The sequence below is a fragment of the Plectropomus leopardus genome, chromosome 7 (genome assembly GCF_008729295.1).
Source record: "Plectropomus leopardus isolate mb chromosome 7, YSFRI_Pleo_2.0, whole genome shotgun sequence".
In the NCBI taxonomy this organism is placed as follows: domain Eukaryota; kingdom Metazoa; phylum Chordata; class Actinopteri; order Perciformes; family Serranidae; genus Plectropomus; species Plectropomus leopardus.
In genome coordinates, this window is record NC_056469.1 from 29330314 (window position 1) to 29344168 (window position 13855).

General features: G+C 38.5%; 1 protein-coding gene and 1 long non-coding RNA gene across 3 annotated transcripts in view; one reads left to right on the forward strand and one right to left on the reverse strand.

Annotated features, from left to right (window-relative positions):
• Nucleotides 1-13855, reverse strand: part of LOC121946147 — a 50587-nt gene that overhangs the window by 8918 nt on the left and 27814 nt on the right. Inside the window, exon 2 of the long non-coding RNA XR_006105995.1 lies at nucleotides 415-537. This is a non-coding gene — a long non-coding RNA (uncharacterized LOC121946147). The remainder of the gene's footprint in view (nucleotides 1-414; nucleotides 538-13855) is intronic.
• Nucleotides 1-13855, forward strand: part of pear1 (platelet endothelial aggregation receptor 1) — a 66408-nt gene that overhangs the window by 5037 nt on the left and 47516 nt on the right. The window lies entirely within an intron of this gene.

Here is a 13855-nt window from a genome sequence, read left to right on the forward strand (position 1 = left end):
GTTTCGACTAAAATGTCTCAACAGCTAATAAATATGTGCACCAAATTTTAAGGCAATCAATCCACGTCCCTTTCCCTTTTAATGATCACCATCATTTGATCAAAATTTTACTTTGTCTAATACTTTGGTTCAATACCAAATAGCTGTAAATTAATAACATTATCTCATCAGCCTCAGTTGTTTTTTGTGTTTAGTGTAAAACTTCATGGTATACTATGAAGGAACTGTCGAGAACATTTGTAAATGCTCACCTTTCAAAGCAAACCCCAGATTCATCCTCATTGAGGTTAAAGCCGTTTTCACACTTTCACTATTGCACCTTTACAACCAGTACGTAACCCGTACGGACATGTACTCAAACCTGAGATCTGATCCAACGCAGACAGTACTCATAAATGTTTGTGTGGTTGTTACCTGATGGAAATAGATGCAGAACTGCTCCATCCAGCACTCGCCCTATTTTGTCTTCACGGGCAATGCAGGTGAACGTCTGCACCTCACTGATCGTCCACAGAATGGGGTCGCACACTCACATTTCTAGAAGAGAATAAGAACAGGCTGAAGTGTTTTTGTCTCTGCTGCAATTATTAGAAGGACATATAAAAAAACAGCGGGTTTATGCATTCAAGTCGTGTGGAGCAAAAGTGACAGTCACAGGACTGCAGTGTTTGGCTCCACCTTTTAGTGTCAGATCAGAGTGCTAGATACCTCGGCAGAGGGGTCGAGTCAGTTTTTTTAAGTCAGTTTTATTTATAAGCCCCTTATCACAAGTCACAATTTGCCTCAGAGGGCTTTACAGCATTTGACATCCCTCTGTCCTTAGACCCTCACATCGTATAAGGAAATGGGGTAACCAAAAAAAAAAAAAAAACTGGACAGAATGGAGCAGTTTTCTCTGTACCATCAACAATTTTTGACAATAGAAATGCAAAAATAACCATTTTTGATGTGTAACAAACTGAACCAAACCGCACTGCTTGGCAGAAACGAGGCTTTGGATGCGTGCTGCTTACGGTCTGGCACCTGGTCCCTGCTTCTTTAAAATGTACCAACCTCAATTGCCTGCTGTGCCCAGGAACATCCTGAACACAGCAAAATAAGGAAAAAATAAGAAAACACAGAGAAAGTGCAGTCTCTGCAGATATGTTTGGGTTATCGGTGATGGTTGAGAGGGATTACATCTTGAGTCTGTGCAGTTTTTTTTTTAGGAAAATCCTGCATAGTATTACTTTACCTTAGCTTTTTCTAATTTGCCACCAGGTGACCATGGCAACCACAGGCACAACAACAACGGCAGAAAAAAGACACAGGAGCTGATTGTATTGGTATTTGAGTTCCCTGATGAAGGCCGCACCTCATCAACAGCAGTAAACAAATGGCCTGAAAAACTAATGCTGTAATAACTGTTTTCTAATCTTTTGTGGATCATTTCCTCTAATTTTAAGATACAACTACTGTTTAGCCGCATGATGAGATGATGGCAGGTGGATAGCAGCTATGGTATAGATGTCAAGTAGGACTGGAAGTAGCTGGGAGCTGCAGGGGCGGCCACAAAGACAAAGCAGTAACCACTCTGTCTGAAAGCATCTTTAGGTTTGTTTGTTTGCTTCATTTTCTTTTAGTTTTGGTCTCTTTTAGTGCTTAATAGCCATTGCTGTGGTGTGTCTGCATTTTACTTGTCAATCATGTGGGTGGAAATGGGTGGCAGTCTTTTTCCTTGTGTTGATTTTTTACACTGGAACATCAATAACCAGCAAAAAGTAGGAAAACTGGCTTTTATTTATGTGTAAAATGTTGCACAGTGTTACTGGAAATTCAGTCAGTCATCCCACACTGTTAATATATCAGTGACAGAGTTAATAAGATGTAAACAATGACCTTTGTCTACTTCCCGAGCTTCTATTTTTGATGCAAAAAATAATCGTGATGAAAAAGACAAAGAGCACAGGGAATTCAAAAGAAGGTGACACGGGTTGAATATTCCTACCACAGGCTTATATAAGCCTTTCAACCCCATGTGCTTTGCAGCCGTGCAAGTAATTTGGAGCAGATTCGACTGCAGCCCTCCAGCTCGGGGGGTTTTGGGTCGTTCGCTCTGCTCTGGCCGTGGAGCATGTACAGTTTCGTTGGGCTCTGGCTCAAATAACCAATCATAAAAAGCCAAGGTCGGGGGGTTTGGGTCTGGAACGGGAGGAGGAGCCAGCGGCGGCTTGATGAAGTGACCACAGACTACTTGTACTGTGGTGAGGGTCTTTCCTGAAGTTGCTTATGTTGGTGGTTGGTGGGTGGTGTTTGAGGTGGTGGGTGGAGCAGCAGTGGAGACATTGTTCATTAAGATTTCAGGGGTTTGCACTGGTGTCTATGTGTCTCTGTGGCGTCTATGCAGGATGACTGGAACCAAGTGAAACCTGAGATGTAGAATTAGAGGAAATACAGCACTAAATTCAAGGCCCAGAGGGGCTTCTCACGTTTTGTTTTTTTTCATCTCCGTGATTAAAATGGTGTTACGTTGATGTTTTTTGTTTGTCTTTAATACTTGCCCAAGTGAAATTGCTTGTACAGATGGAGCGGAGAATGTTTATTTTGTCAGTTATGGGATGAAATATCATGAGTTTACCATACAAGATGTGAGTTTTGCATGTGAAAAACAAATGGCCTTTGTGTCATGCTTGGCACCGACTGAACATGAACTCTTGATGTTTTTCTTGAGCTCATACCCAGATCCACTCCACCAGCTGTGCTAAGCTATGACTCTCGCAGTCGTCCATCTTGCATTTTATGAGAGGACTTATTTTCCCTTTTCTTTTTTTTTTTTGTTGGTATTCTATTTTCCAGGCCACTTCTGAGAGACGAACCTAGGCTCACGAAAGGCAGGATGACAGATTTTCATTATTTGTCAGCATTCACGTTACTCAAAACAACACAAGCTCTGTTTGGGAAAAAAAAGAAGCCAAAAAGAAGTTTGCTTTTGGAAAAAAAAAACTGAAATCTCACTTAAAATAATCTTGGAAACTGATTGCCTTGAAAAGGGAAAGTAAATATAACTAAACCTCTTCCTTTTTTTTAACTTAAAATTTAAATGTTAAGTTTAATTGCTGCAACTTAAAAAATTACAAGTGAAATCATCTTATTCTTTCTAAGTGTTAGGCAGCTCAGAAAATCAAATTAGTCTGACTCAACTTGATCGGGATTTTGCCAGTGATGAAGTTAGAAGATCTGAGAATGCTGTTGTAACATAGTTAAGAATATACAAATATGATTGACTACTTTGAAACCGACAGAAATCAGATATATAGCACAGTAAACTTGGTTTACTGAAGTTGCTAAAACTTAAAAAGACAGATTTAATTAAACTTGTCGCTTTTAAGTTGCAACAACTTTACAAAATTAAATAAATATAACTACGTTTTGAGTAAACTTAATTAATTTTAATATAATTTGACATTAATAGCTGTATTTACTCGAATTTTTAAACACAATACATTTAAAAGGAGTTTAGTAAGTGAAATCAACTTGTCAGATTTTACAGTGTATTAGTCCGATAGCATCGTTCAAGGACTTTTCCTCTCCCCAACTCTCTTCTGTTTATATGTCAGAGGAAGAGACTGTTGAGATGCAGACCTGGATGTGCATGCAAGATGTTTCCTATCGGCTTCCTATTGTTTGTCCTAGTTTTCGTTCCCGTGGTGCCGCCTGGTGCAAAAATGATTGAAGACAGAGGAGAGTGCATGGACCGCAGGGGCTGTGGGATTTGATTTTGTTGAAAACTTGTTTTTCTTTTGCTCTGTAGAGGGAAACTAAAAGAGACTCATCTGAAGAGGTTAAATTATTAGTTGGAGACAGATGATAATGAACCAGGGAGTTGTAGTCAATTAAAAAGTAATGAAAAGAGCATGTTACTTCCAAAAACATCGGCAATAAAGTGCTGACAAGATACTCTGTGGTAACTTTTGCAATATGTCAACAACAAAATTGCTCACTTACTCATTAACTGGTAAACAGTTTAAATTCATTTGCAGCAGTTTTTGAAAAGCCGGGATAACTGTGATAAAAAAATATTCCTCCATGACTCACAGAAGACCTGCTGTGTCTCCCTGCTGCTTCTGTTTGCTTCTGGGCATCCAGAAAAAGAAAAGTGTTAACAGTTTCCCCTCCACTTGGTTTCCTTGAGTTGGAACATCATACCCAAACAAAGTGACAGGCTCCTGGACCCTCTCCCTCCCACCATGCACTGTGTTTGCCCTCCCACCGTGTTGCCCAGGATGTCCTGTGCGGTGGTTTGTATCTGGTTCTCGTCTGCTCTTTGCCCCCCGTCTTCCTGTTGTGTTGGACAGACGTGCAGGTGTCATACCAAAAAGCCCCCAGAGGCTAATGTGCTGCACAATCAGGGTTGGGAAGTAACAGAGTACAAGTATCTGTATTTTCTCATTCCAAAATATGAGTAACTGTATTCAGTTACAGTTAAAATTGGTGGCATTTTTAGCACAGCTGCCGTCTTTAAAAATAGAAAAAAAATAATTTGTTTTTATTTTGTTTGCTCTTAAACCATGTCCCAACTAAATGTGACACAAGTGAGTGTCTGTTTGATTGTTTTGTATTGGAACGTCGGAGTTGGCCGCTTGGGACGTAGCATGATGCTAACGACATAATGCTGCCATTTTAACCTGGACTTTTTTTTTTAGACAATCCTATTTATTTATTTCTGTTGCTCACTTTGAAAGCTTTGTAATGGACGAGGAATGGCTGATTCGTAAAGTTGAAAGTAGGTCATTAAACAATAAAAAAAACAAATAAGTTGGCAGCTGGCAGGATGGAGTCACCAGGGAGCTGAAAATGTCTGTTAAATGACCATCACCAATAATAACCTCCTTGCTGTAATTTCCAGTAAAAGTTTGTCTCTTAAATATGAAGACTCAGGTTTTTTCCTTATAAAGTTTTACAGTTTGAATAGGCTCATCAGGACGTACAGTGTGACAAAGGAAATCCATGTAATATAGTTAACAAGCCAACAGAGCTAACAAGGTATCTGCAATGTGCAACAACATTTTTTGCCGACACTAGATATTAAATAAAAGCCAGAGACTGTGTGGTTAAGTTGCTGTGAGCTGTCGTCTCAGAGCCTCACAGTGCAATCTCTACTCCTCCATGATGCTGCAGCCTCTACCAAAGAGTAGCGTGAAAGTCAAGAGCACTCACTCTGCAGCACTCAAAACGTTTCCAGAAGCACACTGCACGATACACTGACTAGCAACACAAAAAACAAATACGACTGCTCGACTTGAAGGTATCTCAGTCGACTGAGGAGTCTCCGACTGGTAATTCTCCGAATTGAAGGGGAAAGCCCTGCACGCCCATCTTTTATGTGGTTACACCTCGAGTCACAGCTGGTAGCCTATGTGATTTGTTTACATGACGTAACAGAAGTGCATATTTAATGGATTCAGTGGACAGAGAATGATGATCGCTTTCTGTTAAAACACAGCGTAAAATTCATATTAGGCACGCATTTCTAAATAACAGATTTTTTTTTTAAATGTGCAGTGCACCTGCCACTTGACATGCACAGTCAGCACCCTGGTATTTTTGGCATGGAAAAAACAAGACCCAGACAAACTGGCGAGACAATTTTTAAGTATTCCAAAAGTAATCCAAAGCATTTAGAAAACGCGACTTAAGGACTTTGCACACTGAGTCTGTTTTTTTATCTGCAGTTGTAGCAAAGTAAATACAACCTCACATTGTGCCAATCATGTGTGCACACTGACTCCAAAACTTTCATCCATTAAACAATTTTTCAAAACAGGTTTGATTTTCTGCATTTTTCGCATCTGTCCAAAGCCTTTAGAGCTGTTTGACCAAGAATCAGTAAAGAAAACGTGGCAGCAGGAAACATCCGCAAAAACACAGAGGAACGGGTTGCACTGAATCCTTTCCAAAAACATACAAAACAGCTTATTTTCAGCAATACAGACAGTAATATTGAGGTAATGGATGATGACGAGGACAGAGAGAAAGTGAAAGTTTGGAGAGAGAGAGGGAGGACAGCTCGACCCCTTCAGGTAGCCGCGGTGCCAAATATAAGACATGGGCAGAGAGTGGTGACAGCTGGATAGGTAACTCCTGTGGAGAGAAGAAAGGGACGACAAATATCTTTCTGTTTTGTCACCTATTGTGAAGTTTCGCAACAAATAGAACAATGAAATGCATTGGACTCAGTGTGCAAGTTTCTCTGTGCAACTTTTTTTCTTTTTTTCCAGACAAATGCATATGAAAATACTGACTCAGTGTGCAAAGGTTTTGTAAAAAAAAAAAAGAGGGAAACGTTATGAATTACATTTTCAGGCATGTATTCAGTAATCTGTCATGCAATACTTAATAAAAGTATTCCTTCCAACATTGTGAACAATACAGATGACAATGCCCGGGCTTTTCATTTCACTTGAGCACATTCTGCAGCGCCTACTTTCATCTTTCTTTCGCCACAAGGCGCTCCAACAAAGTGAACTAATGGCACCACCTGTGGGGTTTGAAACAGTTTCAGTCTAGTGACACTGCTGGGAAAAGCACGGAGGATAAGACTAAGTAAAGGAACATCTCAGAGGGTTCACCTTCAGGGTAGCACACGTGGCTGAAGTTTTTTGAGTGAAGAAAATAAGGCTTTAACTTCCAGATGTTTGCAGGATGAGGCCCATCTGGAGAGAGGGAGGGAGAAGGAGCTTTTTGGGGCAAAAAAAGCTCTAAAATGATCACTGTAATAAGTTGCAGGTTTCCACCTTGTCCTCCAGAAAGGCAGCATGTGCCAGAGGTAGGCCTGTAAATCAATGGGGTTTAACTTTGAGGAATTTACTGGCCCAGGTTAGACTTCCTGGAGATAGAGATAGAGGAGGAAAGCCAATAGAGATAATAACTGATAACGATTCTGGTGAACTCTACCTGTCTGCTGCTGCTTGTGTTAATGCAGTAATACTCAATTTATGGACTATGGGCCAAATCTGGCCCCAGCTGGCCCCCCAACCATTTTCTAATTCACAATATTAATACAGTAATTCACAATGGGAATTATTTGTATATATAAGGTTTCAAACTGCATAATCAACATAGAGTAAGTGGAGGATCCCCCGCAGCCCCCGACTGAGGTCTTAGCTTAACCCCTAATGTCCTATAATCCAAGAAAAAATTAAAATCCAAGAAACATCCTAAAATCCTACAAATGTCCAGAAATACGAAAAAACCTTCTAAAATCCTGGAAATGTCCTGAACTCCTAGAAGAGCTCTAGAAAAAAATTCTAGAAATGTCCTAAAATCTAAAAAAATCTTAAATCCTATTAATGTCCTAAAATTCCAGAAATGTCCAAAAATCCACGAAATTCCTTACAATCCTTCAAATGTTCTAAAATCTTAGAAATGTCCTAAAATCCAAATGTCCTATAAATGTCCTAAAATCCTGAAACATGTATGGGGCTGCTGCGACTGGCACTTGGCCTCCTGTTATTTTGCAAAAATGGTCCTCAAGCAAAGCAAGTTGAGTATCCCTGTGTTAATTTTTTGCCAAGCCTTTCCCGGTTATATAGGTACCTCAGTTACAGCCTGACCACATGGTATTAATTGAAATGCACATCTGTCTCCGAGTGTGCAGCTCCTACTCTCCTTGCACACTGGCTGTACCACCCTGCAGGGCAGCAACACTTGGGGTTATGATAAATCATCTGTTATTTTCCCTTGCAGAAGAAATTATACTTTATGTTAATCTTGGAAAACAAGTGGCAGAAAAACATAATCAACAACAACAGAAAAAAAATATGGTCACAGCTCCAATAGTTCCTAGCCCACTGCATCGTAGCAGCTGCAAAGAGGAAAAAAAAAAGCTGCCATCCAGTCACATTAGAAGTGTTGTCTTAATCGAAACCAGATGCTGCGTGGTTAATGTCTCTCACTGTAAACTGCTCTCTCTCTCATACAACCATGACTCAAAGACGCACATTAAAGCTGCTGCATGGGAACGTGATCCGCAGTATGAAATATGTCGCTCTTAAACCGTGTGTCTCAGTAAAGCATGATGCTTCCCGTGACATTACTCAGACGCCGCAGACACTCAGAGGGATCAACATAATCTTGTCAGTCGCCGTAGACCCCACAGGAAGCCCATATATTACAAAACATATCAACAAAATGCTAAATTGTTGATATACAGTAGGGTTTGTTCAATTCAGAAAAGAAAATCCTTATGCACAGCAGCGAAAGTTATTTAAAGCTCCCATATTCTGCTCATTTTCAGGTTCATACTTGTATTTCGGCTTTCCGCTAAAACACGTTTACATAATTTAACATAAAAAAACACTTTATTTTTGTTATGCTGTCTGTCTGAATAGTGTGTCTGCAAACCTCCCCTCTTTTTTTGATCTTGTGCATGTCTTTTTTATCATTTGGTATCCCCGCTCTAAATTCGGTTGCGTGAGTTTGAAATTCAGTAGCAGTTGAGTTGTGTGAGGGGTGTTGATCGGGTCACAGCTGATCATACTGATGAATGAGAGCAGCTGCTGCAGACTTTTAGACCCAGCAAGATAAAGTTAAGTTTCAGTTGTACTGTGCTTGGCATTCTGCTGCTCCATTTGTGCCCAGAGTACACTCTATGCTCCAAGAGTGCGGTGAAATAAATTTGTGGCGGCATCTTGGTGGGCTGCCACAAACATATATATGTGTGGTAAACCGTGGGCAATAACTGTTATGACACCGTCTATCTATAGAAGGTTTCATTGGAAATGCAAAGTTAGGTTGAGTTAGCTTGTATACCTCCTGTCAGCTGATGTCATTCACATACACTGCTGGTGTATCTTCTGTGCTAATTTTATGCTCTGTGTTGCTTTGCTATCATTTTTAATAAATCAAATCTGTCAGCACAGGAGCGTAGCAATGTTACATCACTGCTGTGGATGGGGCCCATGGCAAATTGTATGCTAGCCATCCTTAAAGACACATGTAAAAAAATAATGGTTTAAGTGTACACTATATCTGGCATATTTTCATGTACACACTAGCTTACTGAGGCAGCAGTAGACCACTAACTCCAAAGATGTAAAATTACTGTTTTTGTCAATAGAGTTTGGTGGCTTTGAATTAGCAGTGTCAGTTTCCCCTTTTAGGTGGCTAAAAACTAACTAAGTGAGGCATCTGTTAGCACTATTTGATTTTAAGCACATGACTTGGGGTGGTTTTCTTGGAAGTTACGGTAACAAATGTTGTGATCCGGTTTATGGGATAGTTTTGAAATCACAACTTCACAAAAGTCCTGATGGCTCGTTTAAAGGCATTCGTTTCTGAATACATACTGTGTGCATTTCTCTGTAGATCGAGCATTATCAAAATCAGAATCAGAAATACTCGATTGATACCCAGGGGGATATAGTGATTTATTACAATTGCTCAGATGTGAGCACTGAGAATTATAGAAGTAGAAATGAATAGTATGAAATAAAAAAAAGTAAAAATAGAAAATAAAATAAAATATGTGCATTATTAAAAATGATAATAAAAATATGTGAATCATGCTTCATCAGTGAAAAATGTAGAATATGTATAAAATGCTGAGTATGCATGTATGCATGCATAAAAATGTGCATAGTGCTAAATTACAATGCAATGTAAAATGTACAAACTACTATGTAAAGGTTTAGAAATATAAAAAAATATGTGCACTATGCTACAGTGCTACTATTTGATAGATTCACAGTATATACCTGCTTTGTACTGAAAGACTTGGAAATCCGACTTTACAATGTTGGACCTTTAAAGTAAGTAAGTTTAGAATTGGGTTTTGCAGACGCACGCAGCTTCTGTGCTTGTGGTGGGTTTTGCCAAAGCAGATGGGGTTTGATTTCACACCTCTCCAACAGAGTTTGGACAGCAGCTCCCCCACCACGAGGGTCAAAGCCACAAGAGTAAGCAATCTGCACGGTCTTCAGCCAAAAACAAAGGTCGTAATGGAAAGAAAAGAGAGCCGTGTGCCAGCGTGTGTGTTGAGCCACATGGAACAGGCAGGTCTGTGTGTGCACATCTGTGTTTATGTCCATGTTCGATACAGAGTTTTGTGATGACTTGGCAGTTTTGGCCACCTGCAGTGGTTCAGCGTTTTCCCTTTAGTGGCTGCAGTCCGATCGCCTGTTTCCCCTCGTAAGAAACTACAAGTCAAACAAGCAATTGGAGAAAAGCACAGCAGTGATCGACCTGCCAGTGACGGACAGGCTGTAAAGTTTGGCAAAGCTATGAAACAGACTCAGATTGTTTTTGCACACGTCACCACGCTTTAAGTAAATCCAGATGTGCAGAATGTATATATGACACCCCAGAGCCATTAATTTATTAAAGGGGTCTTTGACAGTCAATATATAATCATAGTGTGACTAAATGATTATTGATATGTTTGTAAAATATTTGCTGGATTACTTTTTTTCCTGCAAAGAGACAGTAAAGGATGGTGTTGTTTTCTTTATTTTTCCTGTTGTCAACAAATATGAAAACACCAAAACCAATAACGTGTCAGTCCGTCTCTAAATGCTCTCTGACTTCCCTGCTCTGTCTGTGCCCTCAGGCTCACTGGTTCCTACTGAAGACATAAATCCTTAACAACAACTCACAAAGATGTGGTTTTGTTAAAAAAGGAAAAAACCCAGCAAAAAAAAACCAAAAAACATTTTTTTTTAAAAACCAGCAGTTTTAAGCAAATATTATTAAAATGAAAGTAAACAGTGCAATTATTGGGGACTATTTTCAGCAGCAGATTAATACATTTGGTATGAAGTCAGCAGGACGGGGCTTGTAGGACTGACTCAAAATGAACTTTAGTCCCCATGTTAATCTTTAAAAAGAATAATGTCCCCCCAGAACAACAATGTTATTAATTAGTGTGTTTTTAAATTTTCTTTATTATTTTTTTTTTTAGCAAAGTAAGGTGGACTACACAGGCAACACGTGTTAATAGGATCAGTTCATTGGTAGTTTTGGTCTTTTCATTGGATTTGCTGACAATAACAAAAATATAGATTATCATTAAACTTTTCCTGAGGCATGCACTGATTTATTGACCAAACATCAGTATGGATGATAATATACAGCATTAATCGCCTTGTTAACTGCCATCAGCCTGTCGGCAGATAAGATGGCATTCACAGATGGCAGTCTGTGAATGCCAACAACAACAATAAATATATGTTTAAAAAAAAAAGAAATTGGCCCAGAATTTCACAATCGGTGCATTCCTAATTCCTTTATCTAGTGCATTTGCAAATTCTGAATTTAGAAATATCATGGGCACCACTGAAAATTAAACTGACTATGCTACAAACATTCAGTGCAAGCTGTGAAAGTTTCAACTTTAATACCAGGTCCAAGGAGAGTTTCTGATGGTGTTGAGATCAATTTGAGATCAATACTCAAATTACCTCAGTCAGTTTGAGCTATTTAGACTCAAGAAAACAAATGAAAGAATACAAAGAATAAACCACATTTACAGCTGCAACATTAACAGTTTCCACTCGTGAAAAGTAATGATTTCTCGGTTTCTTTAAGCTGAACAAAGATGTCGATCTAACTGCGTATCAGTTCTGTGTAAACTCATTTCATACAGAAGTTTCTGCAGGTTCGCATTCATGGGAAGAAAACGCTTAAACACTAATGATGTGGCCCCATATGTTATTGCAATTAGGCTGCAAACAGAGACAAAATCCAATACTAACTGAGATCAATACACAATCAAGAAAAAAGACCGCAGAACAATGTCTTGCACACAAATCAATAGACGCTTGCTTATTTTAAATAATGAACAACTTTTTTCTCTTAACAAACAGACACTAGCAGAGACACTAACATGACTGTTGCATGAGTTCAGAGGAGGCTGTTTCTGTTTTCTTAAACTCCTCTGAAGATTTCAAAGGCTCTTGACCTCGTGGCCCGCTCTGTGTATGTTGAGGAAACTCTGCATACTAATAAATATAGATGAATAAGTGTTGGCCTTTGCATAGTTTTATCATGGGAAGATCAGCTAAAGACACAGCGACTAAAGTTCTTTTTCAATCTTTTTTTGAAGTTTCCCACAACTTTCTGACCCCGAAAGAGGAGGACAGAAGTAATTTATTTTTGAGGCGATATTAGGAGAAAGACATTATTACTTCAGATCAGATCGTCATGGTGGAAAAATTAGCGATGATGATGCTCTGATGTGTAAAAAGAATAAGAGCAAAACATCAAAGGGGTCATCTGTGTAATTAAAAGTGACGTGTTGATAGACAGCTTTCAGCCTCAGAAAAAATATTACTGTGCAGCTGCAGCGCTTTTGCGACAATGTTTCTACACATTTCATACAGAATTTTAAAGAAATGTCATCTATTTTCATTTGTTTCTGTATTGTGCACAATAAACTATAAAATAGATTTCTAGCAGGAGCAAACAATACGTTTTTTAAGCAAAAGACATTCACAAAATCCACATTAGCATTGAAGTTATTCTTAGATGGTGTTCCACAATAATTTTTCAGTTAATCGATTAGTTGACAGAAAATTAATCTGCAACTATTTTGATGATTAACTGCTTAAGTCAATTTTCAAGCAAAAATTTCAAAAATCTAATTGTCCCAGATTGTCAAATGTGGAAATAAGTTGTTTTTCTTGGCCTTACATGACAAACAAATGTATATCTTGGGGGCTTTGGACTGTTAGTCTGAAAACTAGACACTTGATTGTGTCACTTCAGGCTCTAGGACTTTATAATTTTCTGCTGTTTTATGATGTTTATAAACTACACGATGGACAGATTAAAAGAAAATATTACCATCAGACTCATTGATAATGAAATCAATTGTAGTTGCAGCCTCAATCATTTTGTAAATCGTCTTTTTGACAAATAAACTAATTCCAGAAAATCGACGGAAAATGTATCTGTGATTATTTTGATAATCAAGTACTTATTTAAGGTTTTTTCTAGTTAAATCCTCAAACACCTGATAGTTTCAGGTTTTCAACAAAGAATATCTGATGCTACTCGTGGTCTTACAGTACATTAACAAACTATTTTAGAGTGAATAAAAAAAAAGACACTTAACATCACCATGAGCTGCAGGGTATTATGATTTTCCCTGCTTTATGATGTTTTACAGACCAGACAATTAACTGATTAATTGAGAGAATCATTTGCAGATCAATTGCTAAAAAAAACTGCCGGTCAGTTGCAACTCTAACTGTTTTCTTAATCATCCAAAACACTTGCTTTTTAATAAAATAATTAATTCAAGAAAATTAATTGATTATTCTACAGACAGAAAATGTATCTGCAATTATTTGGTCAATTACAAGAATTTGCTACTTTCATTGATCTTGTACCAGTAAAAATTTAATATTTTTCATTTTGGGACTGTTGGTCAGATAAAACGATTTATTTGATAACTAAGCTGTTTTTTGTTGTTGTTGCTGTGTACCGTTTTAAATGATTAGAAGAAAAAAATCATTACTATTACGACTACTACTACTACTACTAACTTATTTTGAGGCCAGGGAGCAGGAAAAAAATAGCACCATCGCTCTATTTTAGTCACATTACAAACATCATGTCCTTATCATAAAGTCATACAATGTCACGGCAAATCAAAGAGAACAACTTGACTCGTAATAACATTCAAAGCCAGAGAGTAGAGAGCTTCCTGACTGGCAGCAGAGTTATTAGTTTGACAGTGAAACACAGGAAGAGACAAGGAGGAAGCGTGCGTCTGAATCAACAAGTCGTCTGTGATTCACACTGACACAATGGCACAGAGGACATTCCTACAGATCAATCAAGAGTCACAGCCGTTAGAAATATCCTGCTTATGGAC